At 37.6% G+C, this 20,188-nt stretch overlaps 1 long non-coding RNA gene across 1 annotated transcript; it reads right to left on the minus strand.

The window, feature by feature from the left end:
- Window positions 1-1,034: 1,034 nt before the first annotated feature.
- On the minus strand, window positions 1,035-15,353 carry LOC140612131 (uncharacterized). The gene is made up of 3 exons (XR_012013442.1): window positions 11,310-15,353; window positions 10,880-11,030; window positions 1,035-1,301 (listed from the first exon to the last, which is right to left on the minus strand). It is a non-coding gene; the product is annotated as an uncharacterized lncRNA (long non-coding RNA).
- Window positions 15,354-20,188: the final 4,835 nt, after the last annotated feature.

Consider the following 20,188-nt stretch of genomic DNA (forward strand, 5'->3'; position numbering starts at 1 on the left):
GCTGCCTATACAGGGGAACCAAGGAACTAAATGATCTTTAAGATTCAGTCATCCCTGAAATTGCAGCACCCTCCTATTTTTTTTTTTTTCCTCTGTTTGGCCATCTGTCCATTTTCTTCTTCTTCTTCTTCTTCTTCTTCTTCTTCTTCTTCTTCTTCTTCTTCTTCTTCTTCTTCTTTCTTCTTTCTTCTTTTTCTTCTTCTTTCTTCTTTCTTCTTCTTCTTTTTTAATCCTTTACTACAATATAAACAGAATCCCCATATAGGGTGAAGATAGGAAAATGAGGACATTGAGTGACTGAAGGTCATGCTGTAGATGAGATATTGAGTTGAGGCTGTGTGATATATAAAAAAGACCACTTAATGCTTGCTTTCTTTACCCTAAGAAATGAAAAAGTAGCTCCCTAAACTGGGCATCTTCTAAATGAGTGCTCCTCAAACTTTGACAGGAATATAAATCCCTAAGGGGCCCCATCAAATGGCAGATTCTGACTTAGTGGGTCTGGGGGGAAGGCAATGCCTGGGGTTCTGCGTTTCCAACAAGCTTCCAGGTGAGCTTGCCAGTCCGAGGAGCAGACTTGAAGAGTAACATGGTTCTAAACTATTCTCCTCCTATCTTTATATCTAAATTTAAAGAGATCTTGGCTTTCTAAACGTGAATCATGTCTCCATATATTCTTCTAGTTCCTGATTTCTAAAAATAAAACTGGACCGAGAACTGGAAGGGGTATTTTAGATTCCCGAAAGTTAGATTAAATTAAGAGCACGAGAACTCTTTTACAAATGCAGTTCAAAAGGCCCTTAATCCCAGATCACTTTCCAAAGTGTCCCATCCCAAACCGGCATCGGCTCCTTTGTGGGATGATCTCTAGTGTTTGCGTCTCTTCTTTCCCTTACTGACTACCTCTTCTCTACAATCTGCCAAAATAGTGCACCCCCTCATTCTGGGTCTCTTCCCTGGCTTATGTATATCCCACAGAGGTGCCCTTTCACATATGTAGACACAATGGGTGAATTGTACATTAAGTAGGAAAGAATCTTTATCATTCACAGTAACAGGAAATCCCCGACTCAGGGCAATATGTATGTGATATCTGAATACACAATCGGACCCTTTGAATAGTATTACATTGTAGGAGCAACAAACACAGCAAAGAATCCCCAAAAGCTGTCTTTTTCCAAGTATTCACAATGCAAATGAGCCATGATGAAGGAGAAAATCTGGTTAAAATCACCCACTAACTGGATACGCATATCCACCTTTTATCTTCTCTTTCAATTTTCCAATTTAATGGCTGGCATCTGTTAGAAAAAGAAAATGTAATGGTCAATGCTGTGGAATTAAATCCGTACCCCCCCCCAAATTTATTAGAGGCTTTCCCCTCCACCCCCGCCCCCCCAATCTGATACACTGATTAAAATGCCTAACTTTGCTTTTAAACAGAGTCTGGGAATAAGACTTAGGAAAGATTATCTCTGAAGTCTCTACATTGCTCTCGGAATTTCTGGAGATCTGAAAATGATCTCTATTTTGGGGTTATTTACTAATGAAAACAGCATTGTAGTGCTTGTAGAAAATACTACCACCACCTACTGGCACACGTTGTACATAAGACTGAAAAAGCTAAATCGTTTGAATAGTACCAAATAGGAAGACGGAGAAAGGAAAGAATTATTGTCATTTTGCTTCAACTTTAATGTCAAACTTAGTCAAATAATTTTGTTACCTTTTTGATAGTATAACACTTACTTTTATTGTCTGAAAACGTAAACTAAAAGAAGGAGAAGGGCAAAACAAGGCATAAAATATTCAAAAAATGAGTTGTATCTATATTGTTAAAATGACAACTGCCTTTGCCTTCACCTGTTGCTAAGTTCATTTCTGTTTTATTGGAAATTTATTCTATAAAACTCAGAAGAAATAGGGAAGTTTGTGTCAATATGGTAATTTAAAAAGCCATTTATACACACAGCCATGCAAAATTCTTTACAATCTCCAAAAAATATTTGAAGCAGAATATAAAGATATATATACAAATCCCCTTACAATTTCAGCTGTGATTTTGATAAAGAAAAACAGCTAAAAGATTACATGTACACTAAGCTTTTTGAAATTTTTATTCTGTAGTTAACTCTCATTATCTTTTAGATTAGCATTAAATTATTTGCTCTTCTTTACAATTTCCTTTGGGAAAGAATTAAATCCTCATGTTATTTTTTCAGTGGTTATTTTGAACTTTATCCTCAGACAATCTAGTCTTCAGTACTACAAATTTCCTACCACTAAAGAAACTACTTCTTGCATAGAATCTATTTTCTTGTTCAATGGTTTAATATTTTGCATCAATGAGCTAGATTCATGAAAAGGATATGGGATTAAAAGCCTGGGTCTTCTTCCCAAAACTTTCCTGTGACACCCTTATTTTTTACAGTCACAGAAAGGATAACTTAACCACTGCAATGATATTTATGACACCTGTATGTATATACAGAGATAGAAGGATAAATTTAGATAGATAAATTAATGGTGATATATTTAAATATTGTCAATATATTAAAATAAACTTTTTTGGAGGCTAAACATGAATTTTAAAGAAAAGAGAAAAATTTAGTATTTAATTTCAAGTATATACTGAAAGTAGATGTTATTTTTGTTATTTTTTTCCATGGGTATGAAAATGTTTGTAGTCAATACCAGTAACCAGTAACTCTTTCTCTATCGTCTTATTTAAATTATAATCAGCTCCCTACCAGCTTAGTAATTATTCAGTGCCCTTTTGAAAAAAATGTTATTGTTCCCCATAATACTATTTACAGTACATCGATAATTAGGATTCATTGTGACATATTGAATTCCTGGCTTTGTTGGATAGTTCCTTTGACAGCTGAATTTTTGCCTACTTGCTTACCGTTTCACTTTGTAATATCTGACACCACTTTCCCTCCATTTATTTAATGAAGAAAGAGTCATTGAATCCCCACAATGTGCCTGACATTGTGTTGGAACAGCTGATTCAGTGGTGGATGTGTGAGACAGACAAGCCCTTTGACCTGTTGGTACTTAAAATAGAGTGATGGAGAAATGCAATAAACAAGTAGAGCGACAAAGAAAATAAAAGGACACACACTGTAAGTGCAGTGGGATATAAGAGAGCAAGTAGGTAAGCATTTTAGAATGTGGCCAGGAAAATTGTCCTCAGCAGCATACTCACTGAGCTAAAAGACAGACGGACCCCAACCACGCCGAGTTTAATTTTATGTGGTTCTTGAAGATTATTTGTTTGAGGTTACTATACTAGCTATTAAAGGATATTAACATATGCATATCTCTCTTCTATTTTATGCAATATACTCATGATGAAACTACTATATTTCCCAAATTTATTTCAACAAGGGTTGAGTGAGTATTTTCAACAACAGCTGAGTTAGTATTTTCACACACACACAAATGAAAGATAGGAATGCCTGGGTGGCTCAGCAGTTTAGTGTCTGCCTTTGGCTCAGGATATGATCCCGGAGTCCCGGGATCAAGTCCCACTTCGGGCTCCCTGAATGGAGCCTACTTTTCCCTCTGCCTGTATTTCTGCCTCTCTCTCTCTCTCTCTCTCTCTCTCTGTATCTCTCATGAGTAAATAAATAAAATCTTTAAAAAAAGAAAGATAGTATTATAGCTGAATTGTATCCCCCTGCAATTCCTGTGTTGAAACCCTAACCCTGGTACTTTCAGAATGTGACTGTATTTGCAACTACTAAATAAATAAGTCCTAGAGATCTAGCAGCATAGCATAGGGATACAGGCAAACATTTTATTATAAACTTTAATGTTGCTAAGAAACTAGATATTAATTGTTCTTACCACACAAACAAATGATAATTATGTGGCAGTGATAGAGGTATTAGCTAATGCTATGATGGTAATCATATTACAATAATGTATCCAATCAACATACTGTGTACCTTAAACCTATACAATGTTATATGTCAATTATATCTCAATAAAATTTTTAAAAATTAAAAAATATAACACGACCATGTTTGGAGAAGGGGCCTTTAAACAGATAATCAAGGCAAAATGAGATGATACAGATAGGCCCTAATCCAATGCGATTGATGTCCTTATATGAAGAAGAGATCAGGACAGAGATACATAGAGGGAAGGCCAAGCAAAAACACTGAAGAATGATGGTCATCTACAAGAAAAGGGAAAAAGCCCTAGAGGAAATCAGCTCTGCCACCACCATAATCTTGGACTTCTAGCCTCCAGAACTGTGATGAAAATTTCTGTTAAGTCCCCAGTCAGTGGTACTTTGCCAGGCAGCACCAGCAAACTGACAGATTGGATTGGCAAAGCATCGATGGTGGAATAAAAGGACTTAGTTTAAAAGGACAGTATGGCCTGTGTAGAAAGGACTGTGTGAAGAAAGTCAAGGAAGGAAAAAAAAAAAAAAAAGTAATATATCAAAAGAATTGTGACCAGTTAGGTTGGGGTGCAAGTGGAAAGGTACAGGAGGAGAAAAAGGTTTGAAAACCAGATTGGCATTATATGAAAGACGATCTTGATGGCCAAGCAAAGAAAAGTGGCTTTTAACCTTTTCTAGAAACATGGAAGAAACCTATATTTTCCATCAAATTAAATTTACAGGGTTCTCTGATATAAAAACAGATAAAAGTAGAGCTATTATGGAGGAAGGGGCTGCCAAGAGCTTTGCCTCTCTCAATTTCTCTTGTCATCATCACAGCATGTGCGAGGAACCTCGAAGATCAACACAATATTTTGAAAACCATTGGGATAAAGAGTTGATTTTTTTTTTTTTTTTTTGAGGAGTTGAACTTTATTGGTGTATGAGTTTCAACCACTAAGGTAGGTCGCGATAGGTTGTAATATTGTATGCAATTTCTTATTCCCACCTCATCCTGTAGAGGGATCATATGCTTTCATCTACAACCAGGTGACTTGCCGCACCCCGTCAAAGGGAGGAGTACACATCCCTACCACAGCAGGTCCTGTCCAGAGTGAGGTCTGGTTTCCCTCTTCCTCAGTGCCCACAGAACTTCCTAGCGGATTTAAGCAGCTTTCCACACCCTTTTTATTTGAGCTTATTTGAGCTTATTTGAGAGAATTTTTGCCTTGGACACAAAACAGTAAATGCTATTCTTTCTTTCTTTCTTTCTTTCTTCTTTCTTTCTTTCTTTCTTTTTCCTTCTTTCTTCTCTTTCTTTCTTTTTTTCTTTCTTTCTTTCTTCTTTCTTTCTTCTTCTTTCTTTCTTTCTTTTTCTTTTCTTTCTTTCTTTCTTTCTTTCTTTCTTTCTTTCTTTTTCTTTCTTTCCTTCTTTCTTTCTTTCTTTCTTTCTTTCTTTCTTTCTTTCTTTCCTTTCTTCTTTCTTTCTTTCTTTCTTTTTTTTTTTCCCAAGCAAATGCAGCAATGGACCAGAGTAGAGTGCTGACATTAAAAATGAAAAAGGGTAAAGGGGTGGCTTTGGAGACAGAATCAGTATGTAGAATTGGTTGTGTCTATGGGATGATGAAAGGTCAAAGTTAAAGTTTTCTCTGTGCTTCCATATCTGGTGGCTCTTGCTATAGGAGAGCAGCTAGGAAAGAGATGCAGAAGGTAATGTTAGTTTGGGGACATCCTGAGTGAAGGACCGGGACATTTTGTTGAAAGTGTCTACTAATCATTTGCAAAGGAAGGACATCTATGCCAAAAAAGTGAATAATCAGAATGTATTTGCCACAGTCTGTTTGGTACTACATGAAACACAAAATAGAACCTGAAAACTTACTTCTTTGAATGTTTCACTTTATATAGGTTTGATGGTCTTTGCAAAAGCTGTCTTATTCCTTTACCTGAACTGAGTGATTATTATTGTATTCTTATGATTTTATGAGAAGGGCTGACTGATGGTTGAAAAGCACATTGAACATCCCCGAAACTAATAATACACTATATATGAACCAAGTTAAATTAAAATAAAAAATTTAAAAGAAAAGAAGAGAAAAGCACATTGAACTATTTTAGGAAAATGAAGAAAAAAAACTCTGGACTTCCTAAAATTTTTTGATGATTCCTTGTTTTAACTCATAATCTCCAAAAAGTGACATGGCCAAAGGAAACATTTATAAATTAATTTTTATAACTTCTCAGTGTTCCAAAATTGGATTCATAGCAACCTCTGAAGATTCAGTATGACCAGAGGAATACCCTAAAAGTCAGTTAAGGAATTAAGGCAGAGTTTAAGAGAGATAGAGCTGATGCCGTAATAAAGTTAGGTACAGGGAGAGTCAGTGAAAAGCTATACATTTCTTAGAATTAGGCCTAAATATGGCTCTGGGCCTTTTGGCATCCAATGCAGAAAGGAAAATGCAATTAGTGTTGGTTGGGTAAAACAACTCTATCCCCCAAGCAAAGAGAAATGTCCCCCATGACTACTAAATAGAGATGACTATGTGATATAATAGCAGATAGCAAATATGGCTTCAAGTTTTTATCTTTTAAAGATTCCCTCCAAATAAGTGGACAGGGTATCAACAAATGTGTGCCTACCAATTGATCTAATGTTGCCAGGTACACAACTTCCCAAAGGCAAGCTTAAAACCCAAATAAATTTTATTTTATTTATTTATTTTTTTTTTCCAAATAAATTTTAAACATTGAAATCATTTTCTTACATTCTCCAGAAATGCTTCCATATATTGTTGCTCTAAGATTCCTTTTGATAATCAGTGAATTTGATCTTTCTCCCTGTAAAGTTTAGGGGCGGCACCGTGCTTTGTGTTGATCAGTACACAGTCATTCTGGGGGGGGGGGGGGCGGATTAGAGGATCCTATGCTTTCAGGCCGTTCCACTCTGTTTGCCAAAGGATGAATAGTTTACTGATTTTTTTTTTTTCATACTAAATAATGTGGAAAGGATGGGTGATGGGTGTCTTACATTTTTATTCTATGAAGCAACCCTGAGAATTTTACCCTGGAGAACGGTTCAAGCATTGATGGCCCACAAGATCAGACAGTCCAAATCAAGTCCTTAGAGAATGTCTGACTTGGAACAATGCAACTTCCTGTTACATTCTCAACCAGATGTAAGATGGAAACCTGGAATTTTGAAGTGAGTGAAATGCTTTTTGGGTTTACTAACAGATGTTGAGACATGTCAACTAAAAATAATGACTCAGGCTTTGGAATAGTTAATCTGCAGCCCTTTTGCTGGCCATAATTAGATAGTAGGGTTGGTTGATGTGGCAATTTAAGAAATATATTCATTTGTTAAAATGGTTCTGAGCTAAAATCGTTTCAGATGGTCCCCCCTTTAAGCATTCTACACAGAGGCCTATCACAGCTTTGTCTTCATAATAATCATTAAATTCAGTTCAAATACTAGTCATGGGAATTGTTATTTGACATTTATTTATTTTGCAATTTATCTCAAACTGATTTTACTAGGGGAAAAATGCACTGAGGAAGTCGATCTGCTGCTTCAGCACTTATTTGTTTACAGAAAATTTAAGTGTAGGTGACCCTGTTCTGGTCGGAAACTTTACGATTAGAGCTCTTTCTGCCTCAGTGAAGAGTACATGTACTTTTCGTTTTTCTTTCAGCAATCACCAGACTTTTAAGAGAAACAAATAAAGGCAATAAACATCTATTAAAGGGCCAGACAGGGGATATACTGGAATTTTTAAAATATCTAATAATTTTAAAATGGAAACTGATTCCTATGAGATAACCTGCCATTTGATGTGCTAGCATGGCACATTTTTTTTTTTCCAAATGAAATGAACACAATTTGGAAAATTTTAGGTAGAGATCAAGTACACATAGTCTAATGGCAATCCTTACGTCTATCATAAATATAAATGGGTTGATTTTGTATATATTCAAAATAATAAGAGTGGTCTTGGATATGCTTTTTTAAAAAAATGGAATTCTAACATTGTATGTAGACTATACTTCAAAAAAAAAAAAAAAGCAGACCTCTACAGGTTTGTATATGTGCATTTATGTATTCTCTTAAAAAAAAAAAAAACACAAGATTTCCTCACTATTTTAGTAGTGTCTTCTCCATAATCGTGTTGTCCTCTATGGCCATTTTCTACACAATTCCATTTTACTGTATTTCAATCTTTCTGGGACCAAAGTTAGAGTATTGGAAAGTACCTTAAGAAGGATGCAACTATTACAGATTTCCTTCCTTATGAGACAAAAATCATATCTATCACATTCTTTTGTTCAATTTCCAGAGGATTCTTTAGAAAAAGACCTTTTTGTACATAAATATAAATTTATTATTTTATAACTTTGTTTTATTTACATTTAATGATATTAACTTTTCCATAGTGATTTCTGAAGCAATGATTTTGGTCCATCTTCAAAAACAAACTGAAACAAAATCATAAAATAAATAGAGGCACACTGATGACCTATGAAGTCATTAGAGTGTAAGCACGCACATTACAGAAATATATATTCAAAAGGGGTTAACTAATAAAGAGAAAGTTATTAAAATAATTTAAATGTAATCAATGCACTTGAACCATAGAAACGGCTGCATGTAACAATATCAAATTTTCTTTTTTTTCTAGCTTTTTACTTTTTCACCAGTTTGCTCACGGTTAAGAAGGCATGAATACCTAGTTGGTATGAAGGTACAAGATTAGAACAGGTCTTAAACTGAAGTGGATTGGCCAAATCTGGTTTAGAAAAATGTTTTGTTTGACTCGCACAGGCTTATATTATTTTAAATGTGAACATGATGCCAACATTTAACAATGAAGGTATTTTGTGTTATACAAAAATCCATAACTCTGACGGCCATCTGCTAGAACTGCTTACTGCCCACCCATCTGAGCGGGGCACCTCTTCCCAGGTTGCCAGAGTCCCATTTTGCTTCGTTCCCCACACTTGCCTGCTCCCACAAGATCTCTGCCTCCCAGGATAGCCTACCATCCAAGCAATAGTGACTTCTCCCAGCAAAACATAGAATCATAATATTTTCTTCTTGGCAACCTTCCCACCCACTCCCAAACAACAATAGTATAAGGTGGAAAGTAAAACAAGCAAGAGTGTAAAATAATCCATCCAGTGGGATAAACTAGCCACAGTCCCTCCCACCCGCTCAGAGCACATCTTTCTGCTTGATAGTTCTGCTCAAAATGACAACCAATGAAAAGACCAACTATCTTCATGTCTTTCTTAACCTCGGTTTACATGAGATCCGGTGATGGCATCTCGGTTTGTGCAAACCTGCAGGCTGAGCTACAGATGGTGCCATTTAGCAATGGCCAAATTGCCAGTTACGACCCTCTGAAAAATGCAGGGTTTATCATAGAAACTCTGACAGTCGCCGGGATATCATGTCTCTTTTGGGCATTGTTTTAACAAATGCATTTGAAAGAAAAATGTTCTCGGTTAACTACAGTTCCCAGAATACCTTGTAGAACATTCTGTCTCTATTGATCATAAACTGGCAGAGCCACGATGCCTCCTCTGACAGAACTCAGGGGAAAGTGGGAAAGTGCATTATACCATGTGACAAAGTTTAAATTATGAAAACACTAGTGTGCAGTTTCATTGGTATTTGCATTCCCCTAGCACAAGATAGATCTGAAATCTATTTTTATCCAAAGGATCTTATTAAACTCAGATTGTTACTGTATGTAGTTGTTTCAAGCAGCAGTGCCCGATAGTACTTTTTATAAACAACAGAGAATAAATCCAAACAAGCTAAAAAATGTTTATTGCAAAATACTGTAGTTCAAGAAAAATTACATCTGCATGGACTGCATATTTTGGATGCAATTTATGGTGCAGTTTCTCTTCATTAACCACATCTCAGAGAATTTTCAAAGCATCAGCTTGCATAGTATTAACATGTACTTAAAATAACAATATAGGAAGCCTCAGGATTAAAATAAAAGGTTAAGCATAAAATCTAAGGTGCTTTCAGTGTGTCTGTATACATACAATTCCTTAGAAATTCAGCTTTTTAATTAAAGTGAACTAGACCTTACCTAGTCCAGCTAGATTAATAAGTATCTCATTCTACTATAACTATTCTCCGTAATAAAAGCAGATGGAATCCATTTTGCAAGAAAAAATATAGTATTAACCATCACTGCTTCTTTTATATAGCTAAACATGTATAATTATTCTACAGCGTTTTTCATGCAAAGGAACAGTGACGAAAAGGCAATTACAGCATTTGAACTCAATGGGAATTTTTCTTCAATTATTCTACATTATAGATGTGTATTTTGTGAGGTGTTAGATTGTTTTTGTTTATTTTTTCGCACTTATATACAGTCTCGATTATTTTAGAGCTTGAGATTCTTCTAGAAAAAGCTTATCAATTGCATTTACAAACACATACAGTGTTTGCAACCATTGAAAAGCTAAATGTGAAAACAATTAGTAAATGAGTTTCAGAAAATTTCAAAATTACTATCCAAGTGTCCTGTCTTATCATTCATACTCAGATCCTCGAGGGTACTTTTTTGGAAGTTAGTAAAGAGGATGGATTCTAATCTATTACCTATAAATGCATAATTTCTGTACGGAGTATAATGAAAGGCCATGGCTCTTGCCATTCAGAACTGGGTTTGAATCCGACTCATAATTCCTCAGTTCTGCAATGCTGAGCAGTCAATTAATTTGTCTCATCTTCAGTTTTCTTATTTGAAAAAAAGGTATAAGGATGTCCACTTGGCAAAACTGGGCGAAGCACATATCACAGTGCCTGGCACATGGTAGACACTTTTAAAAGGTAGGTAGAAATTATTATTATTATTTTAACTCCAAATCTAAAGTATTACCTAACAGCAGTGCAAGTAGCCTGAATTTGGATAAGATGCTATTTTAAAATAAGAATTAAGAAGGACGGGGCACCTGAGTGGCTCAGTCGGTTAAGCGTCCTACTCTTGATTTCCATTCAGGTCATGACCTCAGAGTCTCTAGGTAGAGCAACCTTGTGCTTCACGCTCAGTCGGGAGTCTGCAGAAGATTCTCTCTCTCCCTCTCCTTCTGCCTCTTTCTGTCTCTAAAATAAAAATAAATAAATAAATAAATAAATAAATAAATAAATAAATAAATAAATAAATATAAGAATTAAGATCAAGATTTTCGATTTGGACTGTTACCACTGCTATTTCCAAACCTCCTGGGTTGCCACATCCCAGGACTCTCTCTTACTAAGCCCCTGGCTGCATCGCAGGTGACCTAACCCTGCCCTGCATGGCCTGTGTGCCCTTTCAGATCCCCACGCTCCCCTTGTTAGGTGTGCTTCCCAGGTTCATCACTGCAGTGGAGTCCTACTTACCCTTCACTGATACCTTCTTTGATGCCACAAGGTGGAAAAAAATCACTCAGCTTCTCACTTTCTGGGGCATCGACGTCTTCCTGGTGCATCTGTTGATATTTGCTCCCTCTACTATCAGCCATTTGAGAGGCACCCACTGTGTTTCCTGAGCACTGATATGTTACTGGCAAGTTGCTCCAGAGAAGCAGCCCGATTTGGGGAAAATACACCATGAAAAAAGAAAAGAGAGTTTTATTAACCAAATGGAAGTTAAGAAAAACAATGTCAAAAGCAAGTTACGTGGTCCGAAACCAACATTTATGGGGCAAGACGTGCTGTTTGTGTTCATCTTCCCAACGCCTGGTTTTCCCATCAGGAAGCCCCCCTGCACGCTGCTGGTCGTCCTGCCAGGGCCCATGGCATGTGGTGCTGCAGCAGCAGCCTGCAGCTAGGGCTCTGCTTCCTCTCCTGTGCGTGGAGTGGAGGCCTCCTGCGATCTTCCCCAACCCTGCACAGCCCCGGGTAATTCAGGCACAGCAAGGATGCAATTCTGGCCATCTAGACAATGCTTAAAAATAATACGACTGACAGTTAAATGTCGGTGGAGATGTGAAAACAGCATTTGATATTCACTATTTTTTTTCCCATTTATTGCTGACGTACAAACAAACATTGAGTCTCAACAGTTCCAAAACGTTAACCGATGTTGCTTGCTATTTTCTTGCCAATACCTATTCAACCAATGCCATTTGGCCTTGCCACTCCACTGACACGCGGGCTAAAAATACTGCAGAAAATCAGTCACCATGTGCTCGCTGGAGATTTTGGTGACTGGATTTTATGTTGGGTGGTGGGAGATAAAGCTATAAATCAGGAGGTTTTTAAAGCGGCTAAACCCTCTGCGATGCTTCTAGAATTTCCAAGTGAAAAACAAACTCCAAGGGAATTTGAAATGTAAGAGTCTGTGAGTCTTTGTGAATATTAAGAATGTTATACCACATTTGTGTATTTCTTTGCAAAAAAAAAAAAGAATCATTTAAAAATAAATTAATACAGAAGAGTCTTGTAATCGAACTCAGGTAAATGCAAAGACTTAATTCTTCATTTTTTTTTCTGTGTTTTATTCTGTGACTTATTCACAAACCAAACCAGAGAAATCTCATTGCTCTACTCTTTCAAATAAGATAATCTGATATATTTCCCAATGCATTTTTATTTGATCAGTTCTGTGTAACAGGAACCCAAGCGTTCTTCACTCTTTTTGCTCTCCTACTTCACAGAGCCCTCAGGGCTGCAAAATGGCATTGTTCCCCCTCCGTGGAATTATAAATAACCACACAACTCACTTTTTAGCCTTGCAGCATGTGCCATAATAAGGACGCAGAAACCAAAAATCCCCACTTGTTTTATTTGCTAGCTGACGCTCCAATCTTTGAGGCTCCTGACTACCCCCCAAAATTCTAGCTCTGAAGTTAAAATCAGGCCACCCCCGGGGAAAACCACAGCAACTTCATTTTAAAAATATATTTGATTTTCTTTCCCTCATCTTCCAGCCTTCCTTTCTTTCCCCTTTTTCTTCCCCTTACACTGCTGCGTGCTTTAATTTTGCTTTCAGTTGGTAGTTTAAAAACTTTAGCTTCTAATAACTGGAAAAAATGGTTATTTAAAGATAACTGCAACTTGCTTAACATGCCAGGCTATCATATGCTCAGTGCTTTGAAGCTGCAAATTAATGACGAGCAGGAACAGTGACTATCTTTCAGAGGAAACTGACCTCTTTCTAATGGCACATCGCTAATGTCATCTGTCTACTGCATCTCATTATGTGAATTTCATGGAGTTTTTTTTTTTTAAAAGTATCTTAAGGCTGTGCACAAATAAAAAGGACCTTCTAGTATTAAGCACTTTGAAAATTTTTGATCTCTCAAAATACCTTCCTTAGATACTGCTTCCCCCCTTTGTGCATGGCACGCTGCTTATGTCATCTATTCTCTGTGACTAATTATGTTAATTTTGTGCCATAAAAGTAACTGAAGGCTGTTAAGAAATAAAAGCTTTTGAGTGGCCTTATTTCATAAACACCCCTTTTGAACAAGGCACATTTAGTCATATTTGCAGTAACAGAAAGAGTCTTGTGCTAAAAATACAACAAAGGCTCTTGAATATGGCCATTTATTCCCACTTTATTAGGTAATTTATGAAAAAGTATGAAGGGAAGCCTTTTTGTTACTATAATTTGCATAAAGCTGGTGCCCCATTAATGAGATAACTTCCTGCCTTTTGTGTATCACCAGCTGGAAATAGAAATGGAGGAACTTTTCTGTAGCCCAATTACTTAACCTGCTGAGTTCAGAGCTGGAAAGTAAACAGGATTCCTATCTGCCAAAGAACTTTATTTTGGTTCCTCTAACCTGATTTTAACTAGACTTGCTGTGGTGCTCACTCTGTAGTACACGCAAGGATCGAATTATTATGTCATACACCTGAAACGAATATAATGCTATGTACCAATTTTACCTCGATAAAAAATTATCATAATATTTGGAAGAAAGATGAGCACCAAATGCAAAAGCTAACTAAGTATCAGCGAGGCTATACGCTAGAACAAATGTCTACTTCTGGAAAACAGTATTTATTTAACAATCCTATTTTCCCCTTTTGAGCAGAATCGTGGTAGACCTTCGCTTCCATTGGGTCAAGTGAGTGACATCTGATCATGCTTTGGAACATATGGAACTATACATAAGACAAAAAGAAAAAACAAAACAAAACTGGGAGCTAATTTTAGTTTTTGAGGGGACTGGATGGTGGCAATGGATTGTTTTACAATTAGAAAATGCAGTCTTTCAGCGAAAGATATTAATAATATCCCATAATCATAATGATCATTCACTGCTACTGAAAGATATCTTGGTAACATAGTCACTAACCACTTATTAAGGTCCAAACTATGCTATGAAAAGTACATATTTTTGCAACGAGGGGTAAAAATTCTACACATGCAGTAAAAGCATGGAGGAATAAAACAGGTCAAAAGAAAGAGGTTATTTTTGAAGTTATAACTTGCATGTATATATGTGCATACGCATCCATACAATATCAGAAAAAGCTTTGTTGAACCCTACACACATAAGAGTCCGTGAAAAGGAAAGTTCTGCTCATCAATATATGACTATGTGATTTAACCTAACCTTTGAAAAATATAGTTTAGTGAAATTAAGCTGTTATGGTTTTTCTCATCTTCCTAATGCCAGCTATATAAACGTAGCACCAGATGACACATTGCTAAACGTTGCTCGGTGATACCTCCACATGGAAAATAAAATGAGAGTAAGAACAGAAGGGACAAAGCCATCACCTTTACTTGGATTTAACAGATAAACTAGAAAAGTGAATGGTTAGCCCGATGGTATCATCATCTTTTAAAATAGGGTCTTGATCATTTCTGAATTACAGTAAGAAATTATCTTATAATTAGGGCAGGATTTCTGTTTTTCTATGCGCCTCTTATACTACCTCGGGTAAGCCACATTTACTGAAATAGTAGTAGCTGCAAAGGCCAAGATAACTCTGGAAAGCTATCAAATGTTTTGACAATTATCACCATGGCAATGTGGTTGAAGTTTAACTTGTAAGGTGAAGCATGATCATGCCGTCATTCTACTTACATTCTGTAAGCTTATTCTCTGGACAATCTTCTTGACAGTTGGATCCAAAGCCCGGTTCCCCGTGTGTGGGATGTCTTCTCTTTAGGAAGTTCCTACTGTCTTGCATCCTAAGCAGGAGTCTATTAGGCATTTTCATTCAGCCCATCAATTACACCAGGGCAGATTCCCCAGACATGATAATACATGGGGCAGTTTTTTCCTGGCACATCTACCTTCTCAGGCACCAAAGAACACAATGCGAGAGAACCTCTTCTAGGGAAGTAACTTTCTTGTCTGTAATTCACTGCTGGGGAATTCTTTGCACTGGGATTTGCGGTCTAAATTGTTTGATTTAAGGGAGTTATAAACAGGCAGGGAAAATAAGTGCTATTTATCCAATCGATGCAGCTTATCTTTTTTTCTTTTTAATATATACATAAACTTATGGTAAAGAGCATAGATAAAAGGCCATCAGGAACACCCGGAAATTCCAAACAGTAGTCTAAGAAGTCATCAAAAATGGGTTGGTCTAAATAGGCACTTGCTAATTCACTTTCCTCTCATTATCACCTGGGAGAGAAATGGATCCCACGGATTGTCATGGTTTCTCATCTGTTTGTAACTGGAATGGTGACAAAATCTATAATTTAAATTTTCATGAGGGTTACTCATTTGAACCCCTGGAACATAGAGGAAGAAAATAGTGTAATGAGTAATCCTTTCAGGAAAACAAAAAGAAAGAAAGAAAAGAAAGAAAGAAGAAAGAAAGAAAGAAGAAAAGAAAGAAAGAAAGAAAGAAAGAAAGAAAGAAAGAAAGAAAGAAAGAAGAAAGAAAGAAAGAAAGAAAGAAAGAAAGAAAGAAAGAAAGAAAGAAAGAAAGAAAGAAAGAAAAAAAGAAAGAAAGAGAAAATCATGTCAGACAGGCTCGAGCAACCTAGTTAAACTCAGGGGAGAAAGTAGCCAAAATGATAAAACAAAACACTGAACTGTAATATTTTTGTTGTAACATGTTTTGAACCTCAAGATTTCGCCTCCTAGCTACTCTACTAAAGATTCCATATTCTGACTCTGCCCTTCCATGTTTGATTCAAACTTTTCCAACGTGGACCTGAAAATCAGTTGATCTTTCAACTGGTAAACGAAGGATTTCAGCAAGGCCAATACAGTGAGTACTGAGCTTTAGAATATTAATTAAGCCATAACTTGGGACTATGTGTGCTTTTCCTCAACCTAATCGTTTAACCCTCATCTTAGAGGGGGGAAGAACTCAGGCACGTATCAAGATAGCTCTTTCTCCCCTTGGCACTTGCCTAAAATTCATAGACCCCGTCACCAGACAGCTCAAGAAAAGAAATCAACATGCAGCCCAAAGTCAACCCACCGTTAGAGCTACGGAAGGGAAGGGCAACGAGGAAGCTAAGGCGGAAAGTTGGAATCAACGAATATTCTCTACACTCCTACCGGTGACTCTAAGGCTTTTTTTTTTTTTTTTGGTTCCCTCCTCTGTTCTTTCTTCCCCCTCCTTGTCTGTTACAAGTTATGATGTGTGGATGAAGGCTTTTTCCCATGCAGTAATGACTGTATACTGAGATTTCAAGGGGCTGTTCATGACAATCCCATTTTCTGTGTAATTTCATGGTTGTCTTCTTGAATGAAGATATTGGCTGCTCTGAAGCAGGGGGTCAGCCGCTCCTGCTCCCTTTCAGTATTGTTCCGGAGTATGTTTCCTTTCAGCTGATGAAAAGTAATTCATCATTTACACCCCTGATTTCTGCCAGCATTTTTTGAACAACTTTTCTTTCCCTGTGGTACCTTCGGCCCATGAAAGAGATAAATAGGTTCAATACAACATGAGGCCCCAGATCCTGGGAGCAGGTTAGGCCTCTGAGGCCCCGAGCTGCCCCTTTCTCATGATAGAGTTTGTCACCTTTCTACCTCTAGAAGTCAAATCCTGTCGACTCAGCCATCTTTCAGGCTCTCTGAAGTGGCTTTGGCACCCACTGGGGCATGTGAGCTTAAAATTGATTTTTTTTAAGATCTGTCAAGTTCCCTTAAGGGACGGAGTTGACAGCCAGCAGGCCTCAACTATCACAAAGCATTCAATGTGTAAAAGACACCTAAGGAACTTCCTTTGAGGGGCCAAAGGGCTTCAGACTTTGTGACACATCGAGAGGGTGCTGTTGCTAAGAAACTGGCTTTCGGCAATAGGCTTTTTCCTGCAACTCTGTGACTTTGGGAAGTACGTTAAGCTACCTCTCTTCCTATGGCAAAAGACAGCACCAGCTATTACAAAAGCGAGCAAGAAACAAACAAACAAACATGTTAAGTGGAATCATTAGGGAACTTCAGATTCCCAGAGCCTAGCCCGTACATACGTAGTCAACTCTAGGATTTTACACTGGCTTTCAGAAAAATAGAGCACCGTGCGATTGGAACCTAATCAAATAATATCCGGTAGTTGTCTTTAAAGCAAAGGATATCAACTTCTGAGGAATTTGGACATTATAGAAAATAATGCAAAAATAGGTTGCTTTTTCTCAACCTAAACCGGGATGGGCCTAAGACCTCAGAAATAGCGTGATGCTAGAGTTTATCTCCCATTTCTTGAAAAATCATGCCAGAGTGAGCACCACCAGCCAGCTGTTCTGACTTGGGTGTAGCAGATCAAGAGGCTGTTTAATTCAGCCTCTGTTTTAGCCATTTCTCCCTATTTCATATGTTCCCCTAGAAGTCCAAGTGATAGGAGCATGGTTTTGCTATATTGTTTTAAAGGTTAATAATATTCTAATACTAATAATAATTTCTAATATCGCTTTTGAACAGCTTCAACCTGGCAAGTGAATTTTTTTGTTGTTGTTGTTCTAAATGATGATGAAAACCACTTCTCCTCTTAGCCACAGCTTAACCACTTTCTCTAGCCAAACCATTTGTACAGAGCAAGCACAGCATCCTTTGGAAGATTAGTGACTCCTCAAAAGAAGTCAGGAGACAGGTTTTCAAATTCAATTCCAACCTGTGTGGTTTGAAGGCCGTGAAACTTTCAACAACGACATAAATACTGCATGTGTCTCTCTCCCTCTCTCTCTCTAGAGGCTAGATTTCACCGACTGGGTACGTGAAAGGCCGATTGTATAAGCAGGTGTAGGTCTGAGTTGAAAGGATTTGATGGCATTAATCTCCCTTTAAGAGGTCTCGTGCTCATGGGCTGTTGTCAAGCATAACTGGGTTGTTCTGTGACTATAACTGCAGCTATTCGTCCCTTGTCATAGAAAAGTGCTCGAGCTTTTCAGGGGATTTCTACGTGACTTTTCCAAAGACAGGTGCAGTGTTCTCTGTGTAGAGAGCAAAACTGTAAGGGGAGAAGAGTTTGGGCTTTTGTGTCAGACGTACCTTGGCTTTGAATTTCAGCTTGTGTGAGCTGGGTTGCCTCAGTCAATTCATGAAACCTCTCTGAGACACAGCTGCCTTGTGCATGAGATGAAGACAACCATATCTGAGGATTAAATGAGGTTCTGCATGAAAAATATCCAGCATCGTCATTGGAATGGAAGCGCAATAAATGGTGATCATTATTACTCTGATTGGCCAAATACATTACACGATTTCATGGTCTTTGGCACTGAAACTCAAGACACCATAAATATGAAGAACTATGGACTTTAAAACGCAATTTTCCTCCCAAATCCAAACACTGAACACGTTAAGCTGTAACCTAGAAGGATTACTACCTAGGGCTAAGTCAAGATGTGGCTATGATGATTTCAAACAGATAAACTGTTCAAAATATAAAAGGAAATACTGAGATATTTTCTGAACCAAAGTTACTAACAAAAGTTCTTGTACAAAAAAGGAACAGGTAAGAATATATATCGATACCACCCCTTTTGCGTTTATTATGGATTTAATTAGCTTTGCCATTACTGACTGGCCGGGTCCTACAATGTGAATTGATTGTTCTTAGTGGGCACATGTGGTACTTCTGCATGTTGGTCCGTCTGAGTCATTTGGTCACCTCTCTGTTTCCTGTTCAAATTAGGCAAATGGGGCATCTTTATTTTCTGAAAAGTTATCTGGGTGATCCCAAAGTCCAGTCTGGACTGAACATCACTGCTTTAGATATAAAAATTTAATAGTTTATCGTTTTCCCACAAAATGTGCTACTTGTCAGTAGCCAAAACTAATTTTGCATAAATCTCATTGCAAATCATGCAGTCACTGAGTGGCTGGAGTCAAAATAGTTGAAATTTAAAAGAAAAGGAAAGGGAGTCCTCCGTGTGTTGAAACCAACTGCATTGTGATCCCACTGTGTCCTCTTGACAATTGGCGACACAGACAGCGATCTCACCCAACAAATTGTGTGATTATACAACTACCCAGGTGTTACGGAAAGTCCCCAAGGGATAGGGATGGGGCTTTGGACCTCTTTTTCCCAGTGTCCACTGGGGCTTGACATTATAGAGTTCTTTTTCTAGGAAGTCTCCCTACCCACAATTGTAAATTAGTTACGCTTGTACTGTGTCTGCCTAGTGTTCTCCAGTCTCCCCCATTACAGCAAGGGAGAGACTGAATGAAGGCACTGGACACAATGAAGTGAGTTCCCCATTGACTTGTAGGCCAGAGGAGAAAATATCATGTCTGGTGAGATCACTCCTGTTTTCCCAGCGCCCACCTCGGTGTTTGCTGATCGCAGGCACTGCTGAGCGTGTGAGAAATAAATGAGCTATTCCCATCAAGACTTTTCCAAAACCAACAGCACCTCCCCATACTAAAGGCTTATGATGGCTAGAGTCTGTGCCCATGAATTGAACTATTCCGCTATGTAACTTTTTCATATTCCTCTGAGAGAAGCTGGAGAAAATACCATGGTCAACAAACTCTGAGCTCACCAGAAAGAAAAAAAAAAAAAAAAAAAAAAGATAGATTTGTCTCTCCTGGAAAGAGAATCCTTTGGAATTTATCTGATAAGGTAGAAATGAGGTAAAGCAGGCTCATCCTATTTCCGTATGGGAATAAGTTCACCAGCAGACTGGAAAGAAATAAGTAGCTTGTCTATTTTGGACATTCTTACAGCTATACTATCACTGATAAAGAAAAACTACAAAAGTTTCAGTGATCCACTTTGATGCATCTATGTCTTCACAGGGTCATCATATTACAGTCATTATGGCACTAGACACACTCTCCTCCCCGGCCTATCATAACTGGCCGTAATGTACCATAGAGGCTCAAGATGTTCTCTTCTTGACTGAGTCT

Source organism: Canis lupus, chromosome 20 (genome assembly GCF_048164855.1).
Source record: "Canis lupus baileyi chromosome 20, mCanLup2.hap1, whole genome shotgun sequence".
Taxonomy (NCBI): Eukaryota; Metazoa; Chordata; class Mammalia; order Carnivora; family Canidae; genus Canis; species Canis lupus.